Source organism: Schistocerca gregaria, chromosome 4 (genome assembly GCF_023897955.1).
Source record: "Schistocerca gregaria isolate iqSchGreg1 chromosome 4, iqSchGreg1.2, whole genome shotgun sequence".
NCBI lineage: Eukaryota > Metazoa > Arthropoda > Insecta > Orthoptera > Acrididae > Schistocerca > Schistocerca gregaria.
Genome location: NC_064923.1, coordinates 247,909,562 through 247,929,186, shown reverse-complemented (window position 1 = coordinate 247,929,186; position 19,625 = coordinate 247,909,562). Strand labels below are relative to the sequence as shown.

Sequence of the window (19,625 nt, the reverse complement as noted above, 5' to 3'; positions counted from 1 at the left end):
TACTTTATGTACTGTACATGCCTCAATCTCTGTAACTTTGCCACTACGCCTTCTGAATGACAAGTGCGAAAAGAACAGTCTGATGCCCTGTATAATCTTCTCTGAAGGAGGCTTCATGAAATTTGTAAATACACTCCTGGAAATGGAAAAAAGAACACATTGACACCGGTGTGTCAGACCCACCATACTTGCTCCGGACACTGCGAGAGGGCTGTACAAGCAATGATCACACGCACGGCACAGCGGACACACCAGGAACCGCGGTGTTGGCCGTCGAATGGCGCTAGCTGTGCAGCATTTGTGCACCGCCGCCGTCAGTGTCAGCCAGTTTGCCGTGGCATACGGAGCTCCATCTCAGTCTTTAACACTGGTAGCATGCCGCGACAGCGTGGACGTGAACCGTATGTGCAGTTGACGGACTTTGAGCGAGGGCGTATAGTGGGCATGCGGGAGGCCGGGTGGACGTACCGCCGAATTTCTCAACACTTGGGGCGTGAGGTCTCCACAGTACATCGATGTTGTCGCCAGTGGTCGGTGGAAGGTGCACGTGCCCGTCGACCTGGGACCGAACCGCAGCGACGCACGGATGCACGCCAAGACCGTAGGATCCTACGCAGTGCCGTAGGGGACCGCACCGCCACTTCCCAGCAAATTACGGACACTGTTGCTCCTGGGGTATCGACGAGGACCATTCGCAACCGTCTCCATGAAGCTGGGCTACGGTCCCGCACACCGTTAGGCCGTCTTCCGCTCACGCCCCAACATCGTGCAGCCCGCCTCCAGTGGTGTCGCGAAAGGCGTGAATGGAGGGACGAATGGAGACGTGTCGTCTTCAGCGATGAGAGTCGCTTCTGCCTTGGTGCCAATGATGGTCGTATGCGTGTTTGGCGCCGTGCAGGTGAGCGCCACAATCAGGACTGCATACGACCGAGGCAGACAGGGCCAACACCCGGCATCATGGTGTGGGGAGTGATCTTCTACACTGGCCGTACACCTCTGGTGATCGTCGAGGGGACAATGAATAGTGCACGGTACATCCAAACCGTCATCGAACCCATCGTTCTACCATTCCTAGACCGGCAAGGGAACTTGCTGTTCCAACAGGACAATGCACGTCCGCATGTATCCCGTGCCACCCAACGTGCTCTAGAAGGTGTAAGTCAACTACCCTGGCCAGCAAGATCTCCGGATCTGTCCCCCATTGAGCATGTTTGGGACTGGATGAAGCGTCGTCTCACGCGGTCTGCACGTCGAGCACGAACGCTGGTCCAACTGAGGCGCCAGGTGGAAATGGCATGGCAAGCCGTTCCACAGGACTACATCCAGCATCTCTACGATCGTCTCCATGGGAGAATAGCAGCCTGCATTGCTGCGAAAGGTGGATATACACTGTACTAGTGCCGATATTGTGCATGCTCTGTTGCCTGTGTCTATGTGCCTGTGGTTCTGTCAGTGTGATCATGTGATGTATCTGACCCCAGGAATGTGTCAATAAAGTTTCCGCTTCCTGGGACAATGAGTTCACGGTGTTCTTATTTCAATTTCCAGGAGTGTATTTTCCAACGAGCAGTCTGGTAGAACACCTCCCCCCCCCCCTTCCCCCCTGCGTTTGTCGTGTTTTCAACTATCTCTGTATGTTATTGTAACATGGAAATGTAATGTGATGCGTCTGTGTATCTCCCAATGATTTTCATTCTGGCGTTTACATTTTCTACAAAGAGATCAGGTAATTGCCTGTATTTTATACACTTCCGAATCGTCGTATCGTGGCATTCAAACGTTACTAACAGAGTCTAGTAATTCTCAACAAAATCAGGAGAATTTCGACTTCTTATGCGTGTTAATTTGCATTCCATGATATTAGAGAACGTTGTCAGTCGATTTATGAAGTGATGTTTGCTCGAAAATCAACCTTAATATCACAATGGTTCCGGCGAGATATCTCTCTTTCGTAAGGAGTATCAGCTGGGGTCTTAGACAACTGTCGACAATATTTACTAAGTTATACATATACTGGGGATAGGCAAAATAATGTGAACAGAGGTAGTAATGGGTTGGTACTGTTTGACGGTCAACAACGCAGCTAAAGCACGTGTGGCGCTGGACTGCGCGTGTTCAGAACAGACTACGCGCCAGTGCAGTTTACGAGTAGTACACACTTCTTATTTGCATTCAGAGGCCTAGGTAGACGTGCAGTGAGGGACCTAAGAGAGTTCCAAAGAGGGCAGATTCTGGGAGCCCGATTAGCTGGAGCATCAGTAACCAAGACAGACAACTTACTGAATGTTTCAAGAGCAACCGTTTCAACAGTCATGACAGTCTACACAAAACATGGAAAGAAATCATCGTGTAAACGTAAGAGTGGGTGCAAATCAAAACTAAATGACAGAGATCGTCGGACATTAACAAGATCGTTGTACCCTAACATGAATTGTGTCAAAACAACACAAGACTACGGCGGCTAAAGTAACTGCAGAGCTCAATAGCCATATTCGAGACCTGTATTTATCGACACTGTCCGCCGAGAACTCCATAAAGCGAATGTTCATGGACGAGCTGCTATACCGAAACCTTTTGTGACGATAACGAAAGCAAAGAAGCGTAAAACATGGTGTCAGGAGCATAAATCCTGGACGGCTGATCAGTGGAAACACGTCGTATGATCCGATGAGTCAACGTTTTCGTTATTTCCAACTTCGGGCCGGATTTACGTCTGGAGAATGCCAAAAGAAGCCTACAATCCCGATTCCTTGATCCCGGCGTTAAGAATGGAGATGGAAGTGTGATGGTATGGGCACCCATATCAAGGTATTCTGCTGGTTCCATCATAACTCTGAATGGCTGTGTTACAGCCAACGATTATGTGAACATTTTAGGTGATCAGGTGCAGGCCATGATTCAGATGTTGTTCCCCAACAATTACGCTATATTTAAGGACAATAAAGCACCATTAACACATCCCGGGTTCCCGGGTTCGATTCCCGGCGGGGTCAGGGATTTTCTCTGCCTCGTGATGGCTGGGTGTTGTATGATGTCCTTAGGTCAGTTAGGTTTAAGTCGTTCTTAAGTTCTAGGGGACTGATGACCATAGATGTTAAGTCCCATAGTGCTCAGAGCCATTTGAACCATTTGAACCTTAATAACGGCCTTGATACGCCTGGGCATTGAGTCAGACAGAGCTTGGATGGCGTGTACAGGTACAGCTGCCCATGCAGCTTCAACACGATACCACAGTTCATCAGGAGTAGTGACTGGCGTATTGTGATGAACCAGTTGTTCGGCCACCATTGACCAGACGTTATCAATCGGTGAGAGATCTGGAGAAAGAGCAGGCCAGGGCAGCAGCCGAACATTTTCTGTATCTAGAAAGGCCCGTACAGGACCTGCACCATGCGGTCGTGCATTATCCTGCTGATATGTAGGTTTTCGCAGGGATCGAATGAAGGGTAGAGCCACGGATCGTAACACATCTGAAATGTAACGTCCACTGTTCAAAGTGCCGTCAGTGAGAACAAGAGGTGACCGAGATATGTAAGCAATGGCACCCCATACCATCACGCCGGGTGATACGCCAGTATGGCGATGACGAATACACGCTTCCAATGTGCGTTCACCGTGATGTCGCCAAACACGGATGCGACCATCATGATGCTGTAAACACAACCTGGATTCATCTGAAAAAATCACGTTTTGCCATTCGTGCACCCAGGTTCGTCGTTGAGTACACCATTGCAGGCGCTCCTGCCTGTGATGCAGCGTCATGGGTAACCGCTGCCATGGTCTTCGAGCTTATCAGTCCATGCTGCTGCAAACGTCGTCGAACTGCTGTTTGTGTATGAGAAATCGGTTGGAAACTTTCCTCATGTCAGCACGTTGTAGGCGTCGCCACCGGCTCCAACCTTGTGTGAATGCTCTGAAAAGCTAATCATTTGCATATCACAGCATCTTCTTCCTGTCGGTTAAATTTCCGTAGCAGGTGATCTTCGTGGTGTAGCAATTTTAATGGCCAGTAGTGTATTAGAGACCTGAAAGACTGTCTGGTAATGGCAACACACGTACCGGTTGCATATCAATATATTAGAATGGACACTGTGTTAGACATTGTAGCGTCCGTGTGTACACGAACATTTATGCCCTTTCCTCGCACTTCGGTAAACTTTAATACAGTCGTGACATAAAATATTTCTACGCGCCAGAAGCTGTACAGAGTATTCCTAAATCTTAAAAAACTCAATAGTTTGGATTTAGCCTTGCATAACTGTATAAATACACAAACGACCAGGCTGTTGGCCAGAAGACCGTCGTGAGAAAGGCTGATGTGTGTGACCTTAGCGGAGAGAGGAGAATGGGCAGGAAGATCTTTGTCCGCGGTCACAATTGGCCGTGTGAACTAGGGCGTGAGCATACGCCCACCGTCCATGAGGGAGCCACACCGCCTTTGTAGTTCAACACTACCTGATTACCCGGCGATGCACCGTCACTTCTCTATCCCAGACTTATAGTAGATAGAGAAAGGTATCTAATCCGTCTATGAGTCAAAATAAACTCAGTTTATGCACATACTTCCTTTTAAGAAAAAGTACAAAGTTATTTCATGTACGACGCAAACATTGTTTCCGCTATCAGGTACTGTTCTTCGACGGCAGTACTGTAACTCGCTGTTTCAGTCTATGTATGATAGATTGGTTTATCCTGACTTGCCTTTTTTCTGCTGAAGTGTGGCTGCTTTTATAGTTCTACATGAACTCATAAAAAGTCGACGTTGGAGATTTGAAAGTAAGTATTTTTGCGTATGAGAAGCCGGTGAAGTCCTACAAATAACACGTCAAGCACGAACAGAAGAGTTATACATGTACTAGAGGAAATTGATGTCTATAAGCGTGCTAAAAGACATCAGGACAATATGTTGAACGGACAGACAGTCTCATATACTCGTAGTCTAAGGTTTTTACAGAATTACAGCTTACAAGTCCGGTAAGATTGTGACAGTTTTTAAATTACAGTGTTTGAAATGTTTTTATGTTGTTGCGTATGGAAGGTAAAAGACGTATACGACATCGTTTAACTCGCGGCAGAACATATACCGGTACACTAATTAGACACCACGTTCCCAGTGTATATCGATAAATTCGATCAGCTGGGCAGTAGTGATTTTTCTCGGTATTTCTTTAAACTGATTTTTATTGTAGACCAGACGGTGACAAACCAGTCCATGGACAGCAATAGTCTGTGCGATATATCATGACTATTTACGAGGGCACACAAAAAAGTAATGCCTACGATTTTTTATGTGAAAACTCTTAAAGCTTTTTATATAAAACAAACTTTGTTAACATTCTACGTCTTTATTCTTTATTTGTACATATTCATTTTTCAACATTGACAATCTGACAACGAACACAATTCTTCCAATGAGAGACCAGTTTGTTGTACCGTCACTGTCTTGACTTTGTTGACTGAGCCACAACCCACCTATGCCTGCAGTACTTCATCACTAGCGTAGCGGTAGCGTTACCGCCTACCACGCAGGGGGCCTGGGTTCGATTTCCGGCAGGGGACTGGGTGTTGTGTGTCCTTCATCCTTATTTTGTATTATTATTGACCCGCAAGTCGTCGATGAGGCGTCACCTAAAAAGGACTTGCAATACGGCGGCCGAACTCCCTCGAATGGGGCCTCCCTGCTAACAATGCCATACGATCATTTCATTTTTTCCATCACTATCAAGGTGAAGAAGGACTTTTTTAAGTTTTGGAGACGGATGAAGATCGGATGGGGATAAATCGGGACTGTATGGAGGATTATCGATGACAGAGAACCCTAGGCATCGGATTGTTTGTAGAGGTTGCAGCGCTCGTCTGTGGTCCGGCATAGTCATGCTGAAGGAGAGATGCTTCATATGTGGAGGAAATCTTCGAATTCGTGCTTGCAGTTTTCTGAGGGTCGCACAGAGCCTTGCAGAGTTTAGGCATGAATTCCAAATGCACTACACCGCGAAAATTTCAGGTCATTGCGAGTATTACTTTGCCTGCTGATTGCATGGTCATGAATTTTTATGGCGACTAAGATCCTCTGTGGCACAACTCCATTGGTGCTCTAAATGGTACCCAGCTTTCGTCGCCTGTCACAATGTTGATAAGGAACCCATCACTCTCACGCTCAAAACAAAAAGAAATTGTTGGTAGATGTCCAGTCTGCTCCGGCTCATGTCAGGAGTGAGCATTCGAAGCGCCGTCGCGCATATGCAGTGGCACGCTCTTTCTCACACACCGAGATAGTTTCACTACTCAGCGTTATTTTAGACACTACAGTTCGAAACCTTCTAGAGGCAGATGGTTGCAACTTGTGTCAGGAAAGCGGGAAAATCGACCTAGCAATGTGCATGGCACGTAATACCTCAACAGATATTGAAAACAGAATATAAAAAATTCGCAGACATTACTTTCCAGCACGCCCTCGTAGTTTACGAAAGTGTGCCAAACAGCAGTAATGTTATTTAAATAGCTGACGAGCTTGTTTGTGTTACCACGCCAACTTTTGTGTATTTAACAGATCTACAATGTACACACCCACGAACGGTGACTGTATAAAATTACCAGTACATAAGCAACTGAAAGTTGCGCGTGCCGAAATCAGCTGATGGTTTGTAATAAAGGATTGTGATCACAATGTAACCACAATGAAAAAAGGAGATGGCTCGTACGTTCTGAGAATCCTCATCAGTTACATCAAGTGTCTCTGCATGATGGTAAAAGAGGAGGGTGGTTAGAAATGAATGCACCACGAATTATTGGGCTAATATTTTACCACCGAGCCATCGTCAATTGGTCTGCATGGAATAAAAGTAGAGTGTAGACCTTTTCGTTAGGAGTGGGTTCTATGAAAAAAGGTTGCATTATATTGTTTACATACCTATCCAGCCCTAACACGTAAACACGACAGTGAAAATCTATTCCCGAAATTCGGATTTCGTCTAGTATATATTTTCACATGTAAATATGTGGCCATAGTGTACTTCACAGAATTACACTACACATGATAGCAGGTAATACTTTCTTCAGACATTTGTTAAACTTAACAGTTCCATCGGGTTGTCACAGAGTGTAGTGTGATTTATCACTCCAAAGCCCAGTCATCTACTCTCCAGTGGCAACGCTGAAAACAACATCTCAAGCGTCGCTTCCCATAGACTACAGAAATACACTTAAGAGCCAAATAAACTGGTACACATGCCTAATGTCGAGTAGGACCCATTCGAGCACGCAGAAGTGCCGCAATACGATGTGGCATGGACTCGACTAATGTCTGAAGTAGTGTTGGAGGATATTGACACCATAAGCCGGGCAGGGCTGTCCATAAATCCTAAAGAGTATGAGGGGGTGGAGATCTCTTCTGAACAGCGCGTTGTAAGGCATCCCAGACATACTCTACTGTTTCTTACTTACTGGAGGGACAACGCCTTAGAAACCTTAGACAACTACAGAAGAATTTACATTGACGTCAAACTGTAGAAAATAACGAGTTTTGTAACGCCACGGAATTCTGGATTATTTAGCTGAACAGAAAGGCGAACTACACGAACACTTTAAAAAGGGTTATAGCAAAACTATTCGCCAAATATTTTTTAAAAAAGAAATGGGTTATTATCCCCTTACAATCTAGAATGAATGAACATAGGCCGGTCGAGCACTGAGTCGTTGTACTTCTGCTACAGACCTTATATACTACCAGTCAGGCTGTAGCAGCCGGCCGAGATACAAGCAGCAATGGGGAAGTAACCCATTTTATGACTTTCACGAGTTCCTAACCAGGAGTGAATTTTATAATATCATCTGTGTGCCTTAATAGTTTAGTTTCTTGTGTTTCTGCGTGTTTATTTAAGATCTAATAGCCACAGTTCTTGCGTTTTCGTTTGCGTCGGAATGTAAACCGATTTTGTGACGTATTACAAGTTTCTAATCAGGGAATCAGGGATGAATTATTTAGCTACACCTATGTGCTTCGATAGTTAGGAATTTGAATTTCTGCGTGTGAATCTAATTTATTAGGTACAGTTCCTGCGTTTTCTTCAGAGTCTACACTAGAGTTGCGCAGCACGTGCCAATAGTCCATTTATCTGCATAGTTTAGTTTTCCATGGTCTTCAGTATGGACTGGGTCGCAGGTTCGAATCCTGCCTCGGGCATGGATGTGTGTGATGTCCTTAGGTTAGTTGGGTTTAAGTAGTTCTGAGTTCTAGGGGACTGATGACCACAGATGTTAAGTCCCATAGTGCTCAGAGTACCCTGGACTGGGACTGCGATTGTTGTGTGCAGATGCGAGCCGAGTTGGTGACACTTCGCTCTCAGCTTCAGGCTGTGATGGCTTCGGTTACACAGCTTGAGGCTGCAATGGATGGGTGTTGCCAACACTGTGCTGACGCTGACTCTTCGAGTATTTGCTACACTAAATAATTATAAAAAGCGTTGTTATTAAGCTATTTTTAAACGTGTGCAGGTGTTGTAAATATAATATAAGTGTTGTTAAATTAGTGGAAGTGTTAGTGAAGTATAAAATAAGATTAAACGGGGTAAGAAGCGTATTTTTCTTCTCGCGCATGTACCACAAATCCTAGGCCTAATTTCACGCACACGAATCGTAAGTAAGCATTGAATTAAACTTATAGGTAAACGTTTCCAGTTGGTATAGATATAATATAAATGTTGTTACATTAGTGGAAGTGTTAGTGAAGTGTTAAAGGAGATTAAATGAGGTAAGAAGTTTATTTTCCTTCTCGCGCCTATAGCACTGATTTTAGGCTTAATTTCACGCGCGCGTAATGTAAGTAAACGGTGACTTAAACTTATATGTAATCATCAGTTTTTTTATTCAGTACTCTTGCAATTTATTTCTATCTGCCTGAATAGTTTCTAGGGTCCTTTGTTTACGTTCTAGTCACTACTTAAATCAGTTTATACGATTTCTGTTTTTACCATGAGTGAGAAGTGTGTGACATGCTGTAGGATCGGTAGTTCCGGGGTATGGTGTGATGGATGCTGTAGTTTCTTTCATGGGGACATAATTCTGATGATTAGTTTCCTGTTATTTTATTGAATCGATCTTTCCATGGATATGCATGCATTATTCCGACGTTTGCTTTTGGGTGCAGTGTGTTTATTGTGTTCAGATGGCTCTGAGCGGTCGCGCGGTTCCAGAATGTAGCGTCTAGAACCGCTGGGCCACTCCGGCCGGCCTCGGTCAAATTAGTCAGCGAAAACCTGTGCAGGTAAGCGTTACTTTATGGAGACGCGTTTACTTGTCCTACGTGTATTATCTGAGCCCAAGTAATCACAGCACAGATTATCTTACTGGTTTTCTTTCAAGCTTCAACAGGAATTGCTTCGCTATGAATAAAAACAATTTTTTTTTTTCAATCGAGCAGGGTAATTTTCGACTGGTAAACGTGATTTATTTACTTACCTGTTTCTAAATTACGAGATCCATTGTTGGTATAACTAATTAGTTACGCAGTAGACTTGTGCATAGTTGACTTACGGCCGTCTTGTATAGCAGCACGTTTTTCTATTTCGGTGAGTAATGAACACTTCTACGATTTCAGACTTAGTAATTTCGTCAAAATCAGCATTAGTATATTACTTACGTTTGAGTAGGTCAGGAGACTCATTTTTGGCGGAAGATGTACGTTTGCTCATCTCGTTTCTGCTGTGTTTCGGAAGCGATTTGCCGTTTTTTCTGAACTGTTGGGCATACGAAAACACGATCATTGCGCTTTGACTGATAGGTTTTTTTTAGGATGTTACACACACACACACACACACACACACACACACACACACACACACACACAGAGAGAGAGAGAGAAATTCACATATCTAAATCGACATCCATACTCTGCACACCAGCGAGGCGAAGGATACTTGCGCTGCCGGCCGGGGTGGCGAAGCGGTTCTAGGCGCTACAATCTGGAACCGCGCGACCACTACGGTCGCAGGTTAGAATCCTGCCTCGGGCATGGATGTGTGTGATGTCCTTAGGTTAGTTAGGTTTAAGTAGTTCTAAGTTCTGGGGGACTGATGACCTCAGAAGTTAAGTCCCACAGTGCTCAGAGCCATTTGATACTTGCGCTGCGTCAGTTAATAGAGCTTTTTGCCGTTCATTTCACGTATGGAGCATGGGAACAATAATTTCTTAAACTCTGTGTGCACTGAATTAATGTTACCTTGTCTTTGCTATCACTGCGGGAGCGATACGTAAGGGAATGTTTTTGAAACTTTCTAATTATTTATTCGCGGTATAACTTGCATCTATCTTCAGGCGTCTGCCACTTCAGTTTTTTTAGCATCTCCGTGATGTCTTCCCACGGGTCAGATTATCCTCTGGCCAATACAATGCAGGCTTTCACGGTCGGTATTTGCGATTCTGGTAAATTCTTATGGCACGAAAGGCTGAGAGACGCCGAAGGACAGGTTCAGCCACCTAACTGGAAAGGCATTTCATATCCTCCGCGTTCACAGGCGCCTTTCCTTTGCGAAGTATGAGAGGTGTGTGTGGAAGTCTATCTGTTACGTTACGCACCAAGCAGTAAGAGAACGGGAGAGAGAGAGAGTTTTCCAAAGTCCCCACAGTCCAAGTCCCTACATTGCTCAAGCACAGGGAAGTATCAACGCAAGGTAGCCGGCGGGCGTAAACATTCTACACGGTTAGTCGGTCACGAATAGTGCGACATCAACACTTCTGCGTGTGAGTGCGCGCATGTTCAGCGGAAAAGTGTAAGAAAAGTGTAGAGCAATCTGTCTCTGTTACTCTTGTAACATTATTTGCTAAGTATCAGGTACGATGCAACATCACCTATCAGACGTTTGGCGAAGCAATTATGTCACTGAAACAAATTGCGTAAGGCAATAGAGCAAAACTGAAGGCCACCAACGACTCGTAATGAGAGAAACCGATTCTGTCATTACAAATGATATCGTAAAAGTCTTCGACGCCATAAATACTCCACCAGTTGCTAGATCCCCTCGCTTCTAAACTGACACTGTTATTACTCAGCTTAGCCGCGAGTCCGTAGAGGGTGGTATATGTGACGTACAGTATGACTGGTCAGCATTTCCACCCGGAATTTGCGAGGCTAAGTCGGACCTTCCTCTATCCGCCTTGGAGGGTCGTGTCGTCGGATTTCCTCCTACCTGTGCGCGGTGCAGCTCTCACAAATGTCGTCCCACGCAGATTATTCATTGGCGCATTGGATATCTCTGTCGGTGGAAGCTAATTATCTGAAATTGCTGTCGATCAACTTTGGGATATCTATTTACTCGAAATTAACATCCAGAATGCCGTAATATCACTTTCATTCCTATTAGATCAATAATGAAACACTCGTATCACAAACTACTCGTAACCGAGAGCATGGCTACCAAATGACAAGACAGGAAGAGCTCTTAACGCCGACTGCCGACTTTGTCGCGCGGTCCGTATCTCTTACTACTTTCGTCACAGTTCGTGGATTTCCAATCAAGTTCGTACTTACTGATATGCATTTGTTAATGAACGGGTGTGAATTTTAACGAGGCAAAATTATGATAAATAGTTTTAAACATCCAGAGGCTCCTCCTAGTATTCATTTAATTATTAAATATAAATAAACAAAGTCGGTGACTTTGGCGCCAAGATGGCGGTACTTCCCACCATGTATCTTTCCCAGGGTGACGCTTGTTGCTACGGTCCAGCGCCGAGCCCCACCCCACTACGCGCTACATATGGTCGCTTCGTCACCTAGCCAGCCAGCGTGGGAAGTGCTCTCCGACTCATGGCCGGCTACGGACTACAGCACTTCCTAACTATCATGAATACATCAATAAGAGACAATAATTAATTAAAATAGCTAAAAATGTCTTCCTCAAGTAAGAGGCACCTTACACATTCTAGAGGCAGTCGATCAGTAGGATCGATGGCGTTTTTATCGTTCGCACTCGATTCTCTGATTATTGTGTCGTAACATCTTGTGTGAGACTGTTCCAGTTCCTGATCATTGTCCTTTGATGGATAGGGGCTGAGGGGATATTACGCAGTGTAACTCATATATCTAAATCTGCGTCCATACTCTGCAAACTAAGCTCAAAGCTAAAACTGAGAGCTGTGTGAGCGAGTGTATCCTGCTATCTTACGCATAAAAATAGTAAGGGAGACAGAAAAAGTCCCTACAGCCTTTCATTGCAGCCTGATGCGACGACCACTGATACATGGCCACGGATGATTAATGAATCCATCACTGGTGGGTAGTCCACGTGTCTACGAACACCGTTCCAGTTCATGGCACCAACGGCTATGAAACTTCAGCGACATTCGGTACAGTCGGCCCACTAAACCAGCGGGCCAGCATCAGCATTCAACACGACATACCGGTATCTAATATTGCAGTTCATCTGATGGGGCAACACAGATAGTGCCCTGTGGGGAATAGAGCGTTTCAGGATGGCGTATGAGCTAACACGCATGCGCTGGGTCATCCATAGCAGTCCAATCGACAAGAAGTGCCAAGGTTGGACGACCCGCCACACTCCAAGTTACCAATCTACACTCGGGGGTGATGAAGTAGTCTTTGGCCGCCCTGAGTCTGGCTCTGGATACAGCAGATTCCGCTCCACTTTACCAAGCCACCAGCCGCCTTGGAAGACAGAGTGATAAGATGCGTTTTGAAGAATACCAGAAATAATATTTAATCTTGTTTTATCGGGTCTGACGACGCCACACTGGTTCCTCGTTCTCTGTCCTGACTAAATAGTAGGGGTTTTCAGCCCGCGAGTAGGCGACACCTGCAGTAAAGTGTAAGTAATGATTGTGGTGGTGTGTTTGTAATGCAGTGTCATGTTCGAAGTGGTGAGAGAAGGAGAGGGTGAAATGGGAATACGGTGCTGGCAGATAGCCTACAACCCTCTATAAAGAGGGCCGCCAAAGGACAGATCACTATCATAGTCACAGAGCTCTTACATTACTGGCCATTAAAATTGCTACGCCACGAAGATGACGTGCTACAAACGCCAAAATTAACCGACAGGGAGAAGATGCTGTGATATGCAAATGATTAGGTTTTCAGAGCATTCACACAAGGATAACGCCGATGGCGACACCTACAACGTGCTCACATGAGGAAAGTTTCCAACCGATTTCTCATACACAAACAGCAGTTGACCGGCGTTGCCTGGTGAAACGTTGTTGTGTAAGGAGGAGAAATGACAGGCATCTTATCCGCATGGCTGTAACGGATCGTGCAGCCACGTCTCGATCCCTGAGTCAGCAGATGGGGACGCTTGCAAGACAACAACCATCTGCACGAACAGTTCGACGACGTTTGCAGCAGCATGGACTATCAGCTGGGAGACCATGGCTGCAGTTACCCTTGACGCTGCATCACACACAGGAGCGCCTGCGATCGTGTACTCAACGACGAACCTGGGTGCACGAACGGCAAACCGTCATTTTTTTCGGATGAATCCAGGTTCTGTTTACAGCATCATGATGGTCGCATCCGTGTTTGGCGACATCGCGGTGAACGCACATTGGAAGCATGTATTCGTCATCGCCATACTGGCGTATCACCCGGCGTGATGGTATGGGGTGCCTTTTGTTACACGTCTCGGTCACCTCTTGTTCGCATTGACGGCACTTTGGACAGTGGACGTTACATTTCAGATGTGTTACGACCCGTGGCTCTACCCTTCATTCGATCCCCGTGAAAACTTACATTTCAGCAGGATAATCCACGACAGCATGTTGCAGGTCCTGTACAGGCCTTTCTGGATACAGAAAATGTTCGACTGCTGCCCTGGCCAGCACACTCTCCAGATCTCTCACCAATTGAAAACGTCTGGTCAATGGTGGCCGAGCAACTGGGTCGTCACAATACGTCAGTCACTACTCTTGATGAACTGTGGTATCGTGTTGAAGCTGCATGGGGAGCTGTACCTGTACACGCCCTCCAAGCTCTGACTCAATGCTCAGGCGTATCAAGGCTGTTATTACGGCCAGAGGTGGTTGTTCTGGGTACTGATTTCTCAGGATCTATGCACCCAAATTGTGTGAAAATGTAATCACATGTCAGTTCTAGTATAATATACTTGTCCAATGAAAACCCGTTTATCATCTGCATTTCTTCTTGGTGTAGCATTTTTAATGGACAGTAGTGTATTTCACGGGACACTGCAGAGAGGTTTGGAGTTTAATCCAGGACGTAGTTGCAACTGGTGGTGAGGGGCTTAACGCATCCACCATTCCTGTCCCTTCTGCCATAAATGGAAAGGGAAAATTGTCAACAGTACAGTATCCAGACACCCGTCCAAGTACTGGCCGCGCCCGACGGCGCATTATCTCATGGTACTTGGAGTATCCACCTCGACATGGCTGTTGACTGCATTTTTGGCGGTATTTGTTTTATGGGCATTAGGTTGTTGTCCAAGGGATAGTCATCTGTCTAAAGTTTCGTCCTCCATTGCTGGAGACATCATCAAAGGCTATAATTCAGAAAGAACTTACAGGTTCGAAGAGTTTGCAGAGCTTGTTTGAGATTGTAACTGCTTTCTGAGCTTTGTAGCATCTGATGATGTCTCCGGCATTGGAAGACGAAACGTTAAGCACAGAAATGTGCCTTGGATCACGGCGTAATGCCCTTAAAACAAATAGCACCAGAATGTGTGACCATTTGATCTGCCCTTATCTATGTACGTTCAAACAGCTGTTGTTAGTTTTATTTCGTATGGATCACACACACTTAAGCAATATTCTAGGATGGGCCACACGAATATTTTGTAAGCAAACCCCTTTGCAGAGTGATGGCACTTCCCCAATATTCTACCGATGAATCGAAAGTGCCGCCTGCTTTGCCTGCGACTGAACCTGCCTTAACATTCCATTTCATATCCCGACAAATTCCCATTCCCAGGTATTGGTATGAGTCGGCTGATCTCAACAGTGGCCTAATTGATATTATAGCCATAGGATACTTGGTTATTTCATTTTTTGAAGTACAAAAATTTACATTTTTGAACATGTAAAGAACGCTACCTATCTTTGCCCAACTTTGAATTTTTATCGTGGTCTGACTGAATATTTGTGTGGTTTCTTTACCAGGCAGTACATTATTATACACAGCAGGAAAGAAAAAAAAGTGCAACTTTGTCAAGGAGCGTATTCAGTGGCACCAAGGAAAGTTGTGGGTCATTATGTTAGTGATTCACTTGTCATGCCGCGCGGGATTAGCTGAGCGGTCTGCGGCGCTGCAGTCATGGACTGTGCGGCTGGTCCCGGTGGAGATTCGAGTCGTCCCTCGGGCGTGGGTGTGTGTGTTTGTCCATAGGATAATTTAGGTTTAGTAGTGTGTAAGCTTAGGGACTGATGACCTTAGCAGTTAAGTCCCATAATATTTCACGCACATTTGAACATTTTCACTTGTCATTATCATCGGCAAACATACGGCGCTTAGGAGACTTGTCTGTGCACCCCCTGTTTTGTCTCTACAAGCAGTAAATATGCTGAGTGTAGCGATGAACAATGCTTGCAGCATTCGTTCTGGGGTACAATCATGCTCCGCCGATGAGTATGTGGTAGTTGGTTGGTTGGTTTGTGGGACTGAAGGGACCAGACTACTAGGGTCATCGGTCCATTTTTCCATGAACTTGAAACACCCACAAAGAAGAAAAGCAAACAATGGAGGTGACAAGAGTCGACACAGGACAAGAAGGACACAGACAGAGACCAGAAAAAAGGAATTAAAATCATACCGAGTGGGACAGTGGTTGGCAGACCATAGAAACGCACTAAAAATCCCAGTCTAAAATCTTAGGCCAAAGGCCAGACTCAACACAAAAGGACAAACACTTAGATCAAGCGATATGCGGTAGTGTTAACCAGCTTCAGGGGTCTGCAGGAATCTGGATGGACGTATCAATAGATTGCTACACACGCAGGGCACACTGCATCAGTGGTGTGTCACTGCTTTCAACAGTGGTCTGTGGAACATTCCGACGTCTGCAGACCGGGCTCTGGATGTTCATGTAGTACGGACGTACGTCAGGATTGTCGCATTGTGTGAGCAGTGATGTACTTCCGAACATCATCCAGAGAAGGAATGCGGCTATATTTTGCACCTGCTGTGTCACCAACGACAACTGGTAACCTTCTACTTGCAGCAGGACTAAGATCACGTGTGCCTCTGACCAGACTACCACTGACACTACGACACAAGCACGGCTAATCTAGTGTCGTGAAAGAGTCGACTGGGGAATGGTAGGACGTTCTGTTGTCTTCGTTGATGAAGGTAGGTAGTGTCTGTATGCGAGTGTTGGACGTACATGTGTACGCGAAGACCTGGCAAGCTACCTGTTCTGGAGTGAATTCGCCCATGGCACACTGGTCTCACCCCATGCTTCATGATGTTGGGGCAGTTAGTTACAGCTCACGGCCACGTCTGATGTTCCTGCAGCGTAAAGCAACTACTGCCCGCTAAGTAGCACAGGCGGTTATTCCTGTGTTACTGCCGTTTTTTCGATAGGAGAGTGATATTGTTTTTCAGCGGAGCAATACAATGAAGCGCCAAATAAACTCGTATAGGCATGCGTATTCAAATACAGAGATATGTAAATGGCAAAAAATGGCGTTACGGTCGGCAACGCCTATGTAAGACAACAACTGTCTGGCGCCATTTTTAGATCGGTCACTGATCCTAGAATGGCAGGTTATCAAGATTTAAGTGAGTTTGAACGTCGTGGTGTAGTCGGCTCACGAGCGATGGGACACAGCATCTCCGTGGCAATGATGAAGTGGGGATTTTCCCGTACGACCATTTCACGTGCCTACCGTGAATATCAGGAATCCGATAAAACATCAAATCTCCGACATCGCTGCGGCCGGAAAAAGATCCTGCAAGAATGGGAGGAACGATGACTGAAGACAATCGTTCAACGTGACAGGAGAGCAACACTTCCGCAAAATGCTGGGCCATCAACAAGTGTCAGCTTGTGAACTATTAAGCGGAACATCATCGATAAGGCCCACTCGTGTACCCTTGAAGACTGCACGACACAAAGATTTACGCCTCGCCCGGGCCCGTCAACACCGACATTGGACTGTTGATTACTGGTAAAACGTTGCCTGGTCTCGTTTCAAATTGTATCGAATGGATGGACGTGTACGGGTATGAAGACAACCTCATGAATCCATGGACCCTGGATGTCAGCAGCGGACCGTTCAGGCTGGTGGAGTGTCTGTAATGGCATGTGGCGTGTGCAGTTGGCGTGATATGGGACTCCTGATACATATAGATACTACTCTGACAAGTGATACTACCTAAGCATCACGTTTGACCATTCATCTCCGTCGCGCCTTCCGAGGGACTTGGGCAATTCCTAGTAAGACAGTGTGACATCCCACACGTCCTGAACTGCTACAGAGTGGCTCCAGGAACACTCTTGTGAGAATAAACACCTTTACCCTCTCGTCACAGATCTATGGGCAGCCCTGCAGGATTCATGGTGTCAGTTCCCTCCAATACTACTTCAGACATTAGTCGTGTCCATGCCACGTCGTGTTGCGGCACTTATGCGTGCTCGCGGGGGGGGGGGGGGGGGGGAGGGGGGTGTACCAGCTTCTTTGGCTCTTCACTATAGATGACCAAATAAGGCTACTGTGACGCAACGTGCTCTTCGTGGTGTACAACAACAGTCCTGGCCAGCAAGATCACCAGATCTCTTGCCAGTTGAACACTTATTGGACATGGGGAAGCAGGAACATACTCGTTTTTCAGAGCCTGAAAGAAATATTGCCGAATTGCAGCAAGAGGTGCAACATGATAGGGATTGCAGGATGTCTTTCAGCACCTTTATGATCATTTGCTTGCGAGAATACACACCTGAATTCAGAATGAGATTTTCACTCTGCAGCGGAGTGTGCGCTGATATGAAACTTCCTGGCAGATTAAAACTGTGTGCCCGACCGAGACTCGAACTCGGGACCTTTGCCTTTCGCGGGCAAGTGCTCTACCAACTGAGCTACCGAAGCACGACTCACGTCCGGTACTCACAGCTTTACTTCTGCCAGGTCCCGAGTTCGAGTCTCGGTCGGGCACACAGTTTTAATCTGCCAGGAAGTTTCACACCTGAATTGCCGGCAGAAGGGGGAACACTGTGTGTTGATGCGACTGTTTGGCCATCCTTTACTTATTTCTTTACTGTGATACATGTTTTTCATTTGGTCTGAATTTCTCATATGCTCCTAGAAAGAGAACCTATCTGTCACATAACTTGTCAATAAAATGACCTTGCCTTTAGGGTGTTACATTTTTCCGTAAGGATAGATAACTGTATCAACTGCGAAAAACCTGAGCTTAATGTTAATATTGCCCGCAGGATCGTAAATATACATTAACAGAGTGAACATCCTTCCCTGGGACGCAACTCATAGTTCGTGATTGGCCATCCAATCCATCTGCAGCCGAATTAGAACCTAGAAACAAAACTCAAGTTATTTGTTAATTGTCCCATTTACTCACAGTTCATTGCATATAGACGATCTGACGTAGGGGCGCGCTAACGGTATGGCACAAGTGGTGCCCGCTTTTGCCTTTGTATCGACTGCGCGCCGGTCGAGAGGAAGGTCGGGGAGCAGGGGCGACCCGTGCCAGGAACGCTGACACACTTAGCCGGCACGCGACATCCGTGTCCTGTCCTTCCGTCCGCACCAGCATCTGCTCCCAGGCCGTACCGTTTGGAGCGGTCGCTATAAATACCGTGTCCTGCCGGCACTGCAATAAAACACAACGAATAGTTACACATTCAGGGTATAGCATCCATAACTGCGAGAAGTTATTGCCTCAGTAGATTGCATTTTAATGCTCTCGGTTAGTTCTGCTTACATACGAGAATTAAGAAGTACAGTCGACTCTTGCTAGGTCAATCTTCGATAAGTCAACTTCCTTCGTAAATCAAACTTGTCGTCGAGTCTGCCGAAAGAATAAGAAAAAAACACATCAATAAATCTAATAAATCCTTTAAAAACTCGATGAATCTAAGAAATTCTGTGCGTAAGATGGATGGAAGGATATAAAGTTGTTGGGTGCTAAATAACGTGGTCAGCAGCATCCATTTTCAGAATCGTGGTACTGATGTAAGATTACTTACGCCCATTAAAACGTAAAGCAAAGGCCATATAAGTAGAGCGACAGTCACAAAAAACTTCATATATAGTAAACAGTATATCTATTCACACCGTTGTCACTCGTTAATAGTATTTATAAAGCAGAGGACTTCATTAAGATGGCTGGTTGATTAAGGAAATGAGAGGATGAACTGGCCTCCCAAAAATACATTAAAACTGTCTTCCAGATATGTTTTCACACTGTTGTGAATATACACTGAAGCTCCAAGGAGTCAATAAGGCCGACATAATTAAATGAAAGCGCATAAGTTTGGAGTTTGAAGAGAAGAACAGAAAGCCATATACGGTTGTAGGCCTTTTCCAGGCCGAGGAAGACGAAGATAGTAGATTTACAAATGTAAAGCTGATGAGATATAAAATGGGTGACGTGCAGAGCTGGTCGTAAAAGGAATAGGTGGGCAGAAACTACCCTGGTTAATAGGAAG

General features: G+C 45.7%; 1 protein-coding gene and 1 non-coding gene across 2 annotated transcripts in view; one reads left to right on the top strand and one right to left on the bottom strand.

The window, feature by feature from the left end:
* LOC126267194 (aquaporin-9-like) overlaps window positions 1-19,625 on the top strand; it is a 216,055-nt gene that overhangs the window by 43,021 nt on the left and 153,409 nt on the right. The gene's annotated exons all lie outside the window — the stretch shown is intronic.
* Trnas-cga (transfer RNA serine (anticodon CGA)) lies at window positions 17,972-18,046 on the bottom strand. Its single transcript has one exon. It is a non-coding gene; the product is annotated as a tRNA-Ser (tRNA).